This window comes from Nipponia nippon, unplaced genomic scaffold (assembly GCF_047370975.1).
Source record: "Nipponia nippon isolate SJK-2023a ecotype South Korea unplaced genomic scaffold, ASM4737097v1 scaffold_14, whole genome shotgun sequence".
Classification (NCBI taxonomy): Eukaryota; Metazoa; Chordata; class Aves; order Pelecaniformes; family Threskiornithidae; genus Nipponia; species Nipponia nippon.
Window position 1 is genome coordinate 12,718,389 of NW_028262330.1, and position 11,990 is coordinate 12,730,378.

The following is an 11,990-nucleotide window of genomic DNA, read 5'->3' on the forward strand; positions in this document are numbered from 1 at the left end:
CCCCAGGGTTGCTCATTGCCAAGCACCATCAGGAGTGCAACATCACCTCCCTTCTACACAGCATTTTGAGCCAGCCCCCCTTTATAACGCAAAAAATGCAGGTAACTTCTTGTCTTCCCAGAGATCATCTCCCTTTCTTCCTTCATCTGTGCTTTTGCAGACATTTTACTGTTGCGTGAGCATCGAGGAAACTTTAGCACCCATGTTTTCCTCCTGCATTAATCAGAAAGAGTTTTAGCCCAGATATTGGCAGAAGTGTCTTCTAGGCAGTAAGTTCAAGGGGCAGCAAAGGTGGAAAGCTGTGCATCAAACACCAGCACTCAGCAGACATCTGAGTAGTCATGAGCTCTTTCTGGGCTCAGATTTATCATCTGGACCTTTCCTAAGCCCTGTAATGAAAGGGGAGTGCTGGTGGTACCTGAGCAGGGGAGATGGGTCTTTGAGCAGCATGGAGATCTTTCCCTACCTTAACTTAGATCTAAAACTAGTGTCACAAACTTCCTTCTCCTCTTTTTTTTGGAGTGGCCAAAGGACTTTAGGATGTTCACAACTTCATTTTTAATCCTGACTTTTCTCCTGACCCACTCTGTGCTCTGAGCCAGGCCGCTGTCAGGATTTTTTCCACTGTGAGTGGCTCGTATAGAGCAGGGTCTTGGCAAGGGTACTGCAGGGCCTGGTTCATGGGGATTATTTTCAGAAGAATGACACTGACTTGGAGGAATGTTAAATGGTTATGATTAAGCTTATCATATTATAATTTTGTTTTTCTAACTTCCTTTTTATCATTCCAACCACTATGCGATTATATGATTTTCATCCTTGCTTTGCAGATGCAGGCAAGTGGGTAGTTTGGATATTTATGAGAAAATTGACCTATTAGAGTTTGTTACCTGGTAATACCAGAGACCTTCTTGATTGCAGAAAAAAATCAGTCTATTGTAAATGCAATGATCCCTAGCACAGCACTTCCAAATATCATGGAGAGGGACACCAAGCAAGGAAATGATCACAGGTCCAGCGCACTCTGTGGTGTGAAGAGGCTACCAATTGTGGTCATTAAAACAAAAAAAGGAAAACTATCTTCTTCCAAGCAAATAACTCCCTGCAAAGGAGGATACTGCAATTGTTGAAGAGCTTCAATGTGTATTTTAAAATCAGATTTGGGAATGCAGCCATCTGTCCAAATATTGAAATTCATCAGCTGTTTCAAGTGGGAGTTCGTCAGGCAAAAACATCCGAGGGAGCTCCCATGCCTGCTGTGTTACTGGGCTTGGGTTACAGCCAAACACCATTGACACAGTTTTCTTGCTCTTCCGTCTTAACAATTTTTTTGGCTGCAAATCATCTCTGAGTGTGAGCAAAATATAGCTGCCAGTTTGGCACGATCACGTGTCATGTGAAACTACGACAGGTGATAACAGGATTGCCCATGTGTGGATGGAGACAGAAGAAAGAAGAAATATTCCTAGGTCACACAGAGGTTTATTGCTCCCTTACATATCCCTCAATGAAGGGCTTGAAGAACCTCAGAAGTACTGTGGTTCCTGCAAGGCACACAGAAATGGCCTGCTCTGCACCACTTTATTGTTCTTTCTTTCATACTTCCATTAGCAAAGCTTTTTTTTTTTTTTTTCTTTTACAAGTATTGCTGTTATTTCAAGGTAAGGAAAATAATTAAACTAGGCTAGGGAGAAAAGTCAGCACAGACACCTTGGTGAGAGGGCTCAGCGGTGTAGAGAACAAAATGCTTTCAGTTGCTACACCATACCATCAGCTTTTAGAAAGCGTAGTTCTGCTCTGGAAAGGTCACTTCCCTCTCAGCTGGATCCAAGTTTTCAAAGCCAGAACTACTGTTGGTGCTGGTTATCACAGGCTTTGACCCAGAAACTGGGCAATTATTTTTACAGAGTGGTCCAAATATGCAGTTTTCAGGGATTGCAGGAGACAGAAAAGGCCAGGCCAGAAGGAGCATGGGTGATGTTCATAATATTGCCATTGTCATGAAGGGACTGATTCAGCCCAGGCTAAGGAGTGCTGGCTGAGTAGCTAAGGTGTCAAACTGCAGCTCTAGAGGAGGGATGTGTGCTGCTGCAGCCAGCAGAAGGCAAAGAATGAATAAGGTCAAGGCTTGGCAGGATATAGCTTTTGCATGATGAGATTTTGACCAGGTCTAGAGTCCATCTTTGAAGAAACTCCTTCTTTCCTGGGACTGTCAGCCCTTTAGTGCCCTTCAAATGGCTGTGTCTCAGGTCCTGGTATAGAAAGACTTGTCAGAAGGCATGGAGACCTGCATCTGCCTTGTACTCCCCAGGCACAGCTGTTGTACTCTGACACAGCCAGGAGAAGGTAGGAAGACCCATGTTGATTTCACACAAGGCTTTTGGTCTCCACGATTTGGGGTTTCAGGAGATGTTTTTGGTCGAAGCCACAAAGGATGGTTTTGTAGGATATAGTGTACAACTAACAGATGAAGAAATCAAGCCTGGGACCTACAACACTCCTGTCCTTTGTAAAAACCTGGCTCTGTAGCATCCATCCCATCATCTGTTAGGCTTTTCTGATATTTCTGACCAAAAGACCTGGAAAAAACCCAAAATATTTATGGGAAGAAGCAAGGCAGCATGTGACAAGCCTGGGAAGTTGCCTTTGCGGAGACCTCTGGTAAAGAAGCAGGCCAGGAGTTTCTGATGGCAAATTAGGCAGGGGGTGAAATCATCCAATTAGGAGGAATGCACATTGTTGCTCTGTACAAATAGCTGCCATATCTTGAGGCTTTCCAAGTGCTTGCTTCCAGGAGAGATTACTCCGTAGCTGGGTTTAATTCCAGCAGTTTGACTTGCACTGATAAACTCAATCTTTCTGAGAAAACTGTGTGCTGGAACCATGAGCCAGGGGTGTTCTGCTGTGCCAACACACTGTACCCCACTTAACCACCCAGTTGCATGGCTGCAGCTGGTGTGGGGACACGTGAGAAGTGGAGTATCTTCTCTCTACGGTGGGGGCCCCCAGAGTAAAACCACACAATGAGGTGCCCTGGCAGGTCACCGCTTGGGTGGACCTGCTCTGCTGGGCACAGGAGGTCACAGTGCTGAAGAGGGACCATGGCCTTCCACCATCCACCACAATGTGCAAAACAGAGGCAGTAGCCAGCAGTTGGTGAAGTCTCATAAATAGAGCTGCCACCTGTACTGTGTCGTGCATAGAAACCCAAATGGCAGTCCTGTATGTCCAGGACACCTCTTTGAACAGTCAGAACAGGTTTCTGGGGAACTATGAACTCCCTACAGTCTTTCCCCATACTGCAGATGGGTGAGGCTTACTGAAATACACTCCCAAATTACAGCTAAGATTGACTTCTTCTGCTTTTCCATTTTTCTCTGCCCAACAGGACTCACTCTTCTTGCCTGCATCCTCTAGATTTGGCTTGCTTTGTTTTGTTCATAAACTTAAAGTAAAAAGCTGGGTTTTTTTTTTTCCTTTTTTCTTGTTTTTTTTTTTTTATTCTGAGGATTTGGGAAGTTTATAACAGTCTAAATCTCTCTATAATCTCATAAATATAAATGACAATATTGTGAAGAGTCAAAAAGGTGCAGACAAAGCAGGATCATTAAATCTGGGGCTTTTAATGTCTAATGCGTTCCTTCATCTGAGACTCTGATGAGTAGGATCTAGCAATTGATTTCATCCACTGATTTAACCAGTGTTTGGAAAGCTTCTTCACATCAATATTTCTTCTGTGTCTTCTCTCTTTTTTATAAGGAAAATGTTCACTCTAGCACAGCCCTGAAACAGGTCACCCAGGGAGGGCATGGTGTCAGTCCTTAGAAGTGCTTGGGATCTACTAGACAAAGCCACAGGTGACCTGATCTGCTGTTGGAGATTGTCCTGCTCTGAGAGGAAGAATGGACTAGAGACCTCCAGAGGTCCCTTTCCACCAGCACTTTTACGGTTCTCTCAGGACAAGGCAGAAAACTCTACAAATACTGTATTTTCTTAGCCCTATGAACATTTCTAGAGCAGGAGCTAAAATAGATTGAGGTGTCAGCCAATAATTTTTTGCCTGTAGCATCTCACCTCTCCAGTGAGCTTGATCTGTAAGGTGCTGTGTGCTTCCTCTGCTCTGAATCAGGCTTCTGTGGCATGCAAGAGGCAACCGTAGCCTGACTCTTCCCTCTTTGACCACCTCCATTTTGTTTGTTCTTATGCAGAGCAGCTGTCAGATTTTTTTGGGGGGATTTATCCTTTGTGCTCTGGAAACTTGCACAAGAATGGAGCAAAAAGACAAGCATGCCTATGGCTCTCAGCACAAGACAAGATCAGAGCTTTCCGTGGCAGCCTGGAGAAACACATGTGAAGTAGAAAGGAGAAATTATATTTCTTCTCTTCACTGTACTCTTGACATATCTCAGTCTTCTCTACTAGCAGCTAGACAGAGGAACAAGGCTTCAGGGCGCAACCACTAGCCAGTTGAGGTGGAGGTAGGATCCCAGCCTGGCGAGCTGGAAATCTCAAAGGACCTTGCTTTTGGAAATTAACCTGGCATTAGGACCAAACTGAAGATGGAGTCACCTACTGCATACAGTCTACCCAGTAGGAACCCTTGCCCAGGCAGTAATCCACCTGTCCTCAGCAGCCTGAGCATGCATTTCTCACATTCCTCAAAAGCAGGCCGGCTGCTGAGCCCTGTGGACTTCCAGGGAAACAATGTGGGATGATACACGACCAGGTGTGGAAGACACTTGGCCAAGGACTGACCCTTCTCAGAATGTCTTCAGGCAGGTTCACCTCAATAGCAAACTACAATGCATAAGGAGGTTCTTCATGGGCCCCAAGCAGGCAACGTTCCCTGCATTTCAGCAAGAGGGCTTGTTCTCCTATTTCCCGTGTCCAGCCTGTCTCAGTGTTCCTAGCTGTGAAGGTGATGGCTTGGAGAGCTGGGGCTTTAGTTTTACTTCTGACAAAGAGAGGAAGAATCTCAGCACATTTGGATGGAGTGACCAGAGCCAAGACCTGGGTGCAGGTTGTACTTTTGGGATGGGCTTTCAGCAGTAGGATCCCAATGACATAACTTTATGTAGCTCAAGCTTAGATGTTTGGGTCTGAGTTGTTCTTTCTCAGCTTCTGTTACAGAAGGAGAAGGAGAAGGAGAAGGAGAAGGAGAAGGAGAAGGAGAAGGAGAAGGAGAAGGAGAAGGAGAAGGAGAAGGAGAAGGAGAAGGAGAAGGAAGAAGAACAATACAAATGACAGGCTTTTACCTCTATCTTAGGCATGTAGGCAATGCAATGAACACTCATCACTGGTTCTGTACAAGTAGAACTTAGATGAACCGGATCTCTCTTTGCATGTTGTTAGAGAAACTGGCCTTCCTCTGCTGATTTTATGGACTTCTGGAGGTCAAATTGACCCACACTTGACAGGCAGGGGCAGATGAAGCAGACACAGGGTTAGGCATTCAAGGTAGAACACCTAGATTCCACCAGATGAAACACAAATGCTTGTGAAATGAAACCTTGAAAAGAAGCTGTAATTTCATACACAGAAGTATTTACTTCATGGGACAATTGCTATTTAGAATAAATTGCTAGGGTACTTTCCGATCTAATTACACCCCAAAACACCATGGAATGCTTAGGATAATCATGATCAAATACCGCCAAGCTGTCTTATAGCATTAAAGAAAATATTTGATTGCCAGAAATCCATTACTGAGTAGACGTCTGTGCGCTGAACTCAGGCCATGAGAGCAATATTCATTTTTCACAGAGTGGTGCTCTGTAATACGCCTACTCAGACTACTGTACAAATACAGGATTTACATTGACTTATGAAGTCCTGCAGCCTTTGATATTGTACGTTAATTAAAAATGTTCCATTCACAAGAGAGGATGGAGAAAGCTTTTGCAGGAATTTCCACAGATCTTTCTGCAATTTTAGCAACAGATGCAGGGGGCTCTGGCAGAGGGCAGGCTGGGGCATCCCCTGGGGCACTGCAAGCCCTCTGCAGCGCTGGCTGGGAAAGGCAGGTGAATGCTCACACAACAGCTTGCATGGGGGTCATTCAAAATTGTCTCTGGGCTAAGCAGTGCTGCCTTTAGTAGACTGATACTGTGCTCAAATACTGTGTAAAGCTACTTAAGCAGTATTGTTTTGACCACAAAAAATTGTGTGTAATGCTTACTGACATCCCAGATACGTGATGTTCCCGTGCTTCTGGGAGAGGTCCCAATTTGTCACTTCTTCTCGGGGAGTGACAGGTCTCCCTACAACTTCTAAAAGGATTATGTTAAAAATAAGCTGCACTTTGTGATGGTGATCGATAGTCAAATATCATATCAGGGACCCAGAACCAGCATTACTAATCTAACACCATCCCTAACTGAAAGTACAGAGGCTCAGAAGAATTTCTGGAGAAAGAATTATTCTGTTTCCCCTTTTAAATACTCTGCTTGGAAATGCAAGGTCTCCGTTTGTACTAGCCTCATGGGAACCTGTTGCTGATAGTACAAGCTCTTTGAAGCTGTATGTGGTGCAGCAAGAAGCTAAGAAGTCTTACAAGGAAAGAAAGGGATAAACTAGAAAATGAAGACACTGATGAGTCCAAGGGGATTGCTCTCAAGCAGAAGACAGGTCCAGAAATACCTGGCTAAATGAACATGCATCCATTAGGGCCAGGGAAAGTGATGTTCAGACAGAAGACAACTCCCTGGCTCTCTGTCATGTCTGATTAACTCCATTCCAAACAGTCTTTCTTTTTGTATGAATTAAACCTGTAATCAGCACAACATGGGAGGGTGCTGCCAAAAGGACAATTCATCTGCTCCAAAACATAGAGATTGGATGTTCCTGGGGGAACATCCGCAGTCCCTGTGGTTGTATATATAAATAAGCCAAGCCTCTGAAATTCAGTTTTACATCTAAAAGAAGAAAGAAAGGAAAAAAAAGGAAAAAAAAAAAAAAGGAAAAAAAGGAAAGAAGGAAAAAAGGGAGAAAAGGGAGAAAAAGGGCAAAAAGAAAAAAAAAAAAGAAAAAAAAGAAAGGTTTGTTTAGGAATGTCATTGCCAGCATGTTAAAACATAAGACTACAACACAGCCAGGAGTAAACACGTAGTTGCTGGCCCAAGTTAGACCCCAAGTAGTGTCTTTCTCTCTCTAGATTTGTTAAAGCAAGACATCAGGCTTCATCTTTCCTTCTGCCCTGTGGCGAGAGACAGATGAGGCCCTCAAGTCATGAGCTGAACCACATCAGCAGAGAAAAAAGGCAGACGCTGCTGTTAATGCACCTGTCCCACAGGTTTGAATCACAGATACCTGGGAGGCCATAAAATGATTTATAGATATTCATTTCAGGATAGGTGCTTATGCAAATAACTCTGACTCCGTGGAGTTTCATTAATCCTTGGAAATAGAGTTCTTGTTACTCATTCTTCATTATTTTCCCATTAAAAGAGATTCCCTCATCTGATGCATCACATCTAGTCTCTCCCTAGGAACTACCAGCGGAGGAGGAAAGCCCATCACACCCACCTGCACTGTCATTGGCAATGACTTCCTCCCTGATCCCACCCCTATCTTTTTATTCATTTGCCTTGGTCTCTGAATAAACACAGAGAGTATCTGCGGTTTAGAAAACTAAATGAGCCTGGCGGTAACTTTGGTTATCCTGGTGCTACTCATTTCCTAGAGCAACGACATCCCTGCACGCAAATCTGCCCTCCACTCTAATCTGCTCTCCCTTTTAACGCAGCAAACATGCACTCCAAGCTGGGAGCCATAAGTGCATTTCCAGACTGTCTTTGTCCGGTGACACAGCCCCTAATGCAGAGGGGCAGAGACACATTGAAGCTGGGTAGTAGATGGGAGGCAGAGTGGGAAGGAGCTTTGCTGCCAGACCTGCTCTTTGCAAACCTCCTGGGGCCCAGGACAAGCAGCTTCTCCAATTCCTGCTCTAGCAATGTCTCATGAAGAGAGCTGGGTCAGGAGGAGGCACATCTCAGGCTTTTGAGGGCTTTGCTTGTCAAGCAGCAAGGACTCTAAACACCCCAGAAAGCCAGAGGCAGAAGAACACAGCTCCAAGAGCAGCACTGCCACTCGCTCCTGTAGAAATGCATTGATCCTGTGCTGGAGCCTCCCATTGCCTGCTCCTTTATGGGGAGGAGACCAGTACTAACCCCTCCAGGGTCAGAGAAGGTGACCTGTGAAGGTCAGCTTGGCCTCCAAAATGCCCACACAGATGCTGTGGATAAAGAAGGACTTCACACGAGGCAGAGAAAACTCTACAAACCCTCCTGAGCTTTTCATTTGCTGTGTGCTTTCAGATAACCCCAAACACTTAGTTGCCTGCTCCTGGCTGTAGCTAGCAGGCTGTCAATTGTGCTTGGCAGCACAAATATTAAACGGGGTGGGGGCAGGGGTTAGGTGCTCACCAGCCCTGAACAGATCCAGTGAGCAAATATGTTAATTTAAAAAATAATGCAAGCAGTGTGCGGTAAAGATTTGTGGAGCTCATTAATGTTTGAAAACAGCTTTGACATCTGTGCTTTGTTCAGATGAGACTTTACCATTCAGTGTCTGGGAAAGAAAATGCAGTAAGGAAAAGGCTTTCAAATGTTCCCAGAGAGCCCACGCCTGGGAGCAGGATCATTCTTGCATTATTTTAAAGACCCTGGAACTTCCTTTTGTAACTTTTACAAATACCTCTAGATACGGTAGTTAATAGCACGTCCTTGCAGAGTAGTATGAAATTGTATTTTATGTTACTGAGTCTCTTAGAGTAATTACCTTCAACACAATGTGTCTGATTCAGATTTTATGATAAAAATATAGGTTTTGAGATAGAAATATTCACTTAAGTACCCCATACTCACATAGGTGTTGCTATTCGTGTTTGTACAAACCTCCATTACTCGCAATTAGCATCCATGCTGAAGTCACCAACAATAGCTATTTTATGATCATACAAGAGAGACAGATTTCCTCCCTCTTCCCATACAACTGTGGCACATCATACGCATCTCTCATTTCTTGCAAGGAGACTGAATTCTTATAGGTATGTGAGTAGGTTAAGCCAAGAGTGTGAACTGTTGTCTGTGTGGAGGAGACCTTATTACAAGTTTATATTTACCCAACTAAAAGCAGGTCCTCATCAGGTTACAGACAACACAACATCCTGCCATCAGCTGTTTGGTGCGGTCTGTGCAGTTTAATTTAGACAACTCCTGACGAGGAAATTGAAATGCCAAGGGAAAGTGCTTGAGTCACTAGATTTCAGCTTGAGGCCCAGACAGAAATCCTGCTGTAAAACAGGTCTGTAGAAATTCAACAGAAATGAACCATTTTGAGAAGCAGATGACATTTGCCACAGTACAGGAGCAAGAGCCAGGAGCTCCAAGCAGCTTTGAAGTGCAGCCCTGCAGACGTCTCCGGCAGTGCTCTCCTGCCAGGTTGCCAGCCCAGCTCTGTGGAGCCTGTCCTAGTCCAGAGAGGAGCCCAGATGTCACAGCAGACCCGGAGCTTTCAACCACCACGCAATGTGTCTCAGAGGCTGGACTCTATTTTGCTATCACTACAGTTTAGAAATGTGAAATAATCATACTGATGAGAGTGAGACTAAATTATGACACCCCTTGTGAAACAATATTGAACACCTTTTCCCATGAACCCCAGTTTCTGAGTCACTGCTGTTCTCATGCACCAGCCTCTGGCTTCACAAAGGCAACAGTGCAGTCCAGGTACTGCGCTTTTCCATGTGGGGAAGTCACATCTGACAGAAGACGAACACAGATCTTATTTTTGGCCCATGCCTGGTTTGGAGATGCTTTATTTTTAGAGGAGAAAAGGCCACATTATCTTTCCATAGAATAAAACACTTCAAAATATTTCCGTTGGACAATCACAACTCATTGCACTTCACTGTTTTCAATAAGAAACATATTCACACTCCCAAGGTAGAATACACTATTTTACCTTGTCACCATGACCAAACCTCACATTTCAAATCTGACCTGGAATTATTTTACTGTTTTGTATAAATATCTTCTGGGATCTGTAGTGTGAGTATGAGGCACCGACCTTTCTGTGTGGTCAGATGCATTTCTGGGTGAGTTTCTGCAATCACCCTTGTGATTCCCATGATGTGCAGAGTCTTTGCTTTGGTGCAGACTGGGTTACACCATGGCAAATGCAGTGTGGTAAAATGCCAGCCCCAGAGGAGACAACAGGAGCCACCAACAACAGCATCCCTTTAGTAATTCACCATTCCAGGAAAGCACCGTTCTACTACGGATGAGTCACATTAAAGCTCTCCACAGGCTCAAAAACCTAAAATATTTTTATTTGAGTTGAACCTACAGACAACAAGCCTCACTGTTGGCTTTTAACAAGAAAAAAACAAAACACACTTCAGCCCACTGAAAAATTTCCTTCCATCAGCATTGGGGGAAATGGGTGCCAATCTCCCCAAAGTTACTGCTGGGGACAACACTAGAGCAGTTTTTTTCGTGATGGATGTTAATGACGGGACTTCATGTGTTAGTGGATGGCACAGAAATGCTGCAGGGATGACAAAGTGCCAAGCACCAGAATAGAAGACAGGGAAAACCTGTTACTGTGGGTGGAAGTGAGCATGGGGTGCAGCTGAGTGATACCCCTAATTTGTCAGAGCTTTATTTTCAGGGTTTCATCAGCGGGAGCTGTCACACTTCCCCACACTATTTCAAGTGAAGTTCATGTTTATGGAACATTTCTGTTGGAGGAGAGGGGGGGTCTCTTGTGTGCCTTCGTTCCTGTCACTGCGTGAAGGAAAATCTCACAGTGTAACAAGAAAGCAGAGCAAATGATGTGTGAGAAAATGTATTTCCATACAAGAGAGATTTCCCTGTAAATAGGATCTTGCTAAGCAACACAGGCCCTGCAGAACATGTCAGCTTGTGCATTGGGAGGTGCTAATAGCTTCTTGTGCAGCAGGGAGTTTTTGGCTTCTGCTGATGAGGGGCTGAGTAAATTTGGCAAAGGCTGGTTTTCCTTGGCTGTGGGGCCCTTACAGAGTGGGAACTGACAGACTTAAAGTCACAACACTGTAGAGAGCAGAGAGACTATATGTAGCCTATGCATCGGGGTTGTTGCTATGGGACATCCCTCATCCACCCATCTATCAAAAATGAATAAAACAAAACCTAAGCCCAGGACAAATTACACTGTCCAGGGGGCTGGCTTTGGCCCCAGGGTTTTGAGGCAACTTCTGTTATGTTTCAGGTGTATTTTATTTCCCACAGATGATGGTCATCATCTTTGGGCTCTGGGGTTACAGTTCTGGTGTCCCTAGCACTCACCTCTGCTCTTCTGCCGACCATAGCTCTCACCATACTCTTCTTGCCTTGCTCTTTTTTGTCCAAGCCTACAAACAGGCAGCGAAGTCCTCCATCTCTACAGAGCATCATCCCGTACTCCCACATTGGACCAGGTTTTGCCAAGGAGCACCTCAGCTGGGCTGTCTCCTGGTGTCCTCTTAGTCACCATCTCCTAATCCAACATGGGAACCAGAGGAAATTATCTTTCCCTGATGGTGGCTCATTTAGTCTGCAGCTTTAGCTTGGCTTTTCAGGCCAAACTTGTGCACAAGTGTGAGTCAACGCATTAGTAGCATTGGGAGAGTTGGATTTGCCCTTTCTGTTTCACTCTACTGCTGAATTCTTTAGAGATACTCTTTCTGGTTCAGTGGTCACTTCTAGAAATTATTCATCTCAAACTAAAAGACAGGTGTCTAAGGCAGGATGAAGGGTTCTTTGCATTGACTAGAGAAGAATTAAATTACTTTAGGATAAGTCACCTCCTTTTTAGGCATCTACCATTAGCAAGAAATGCTTGAAAACAATGCTTGTCTGTCCTTCAGCCCAGAGAAGCACTTCAGTGTGCCTGCATCAGCAAGGAAGCCTTGCTTGCTTTGTAGGATGAAGATAAAGGTGTCACTGTCACCTGCCCAAAGAGCTCTGGAG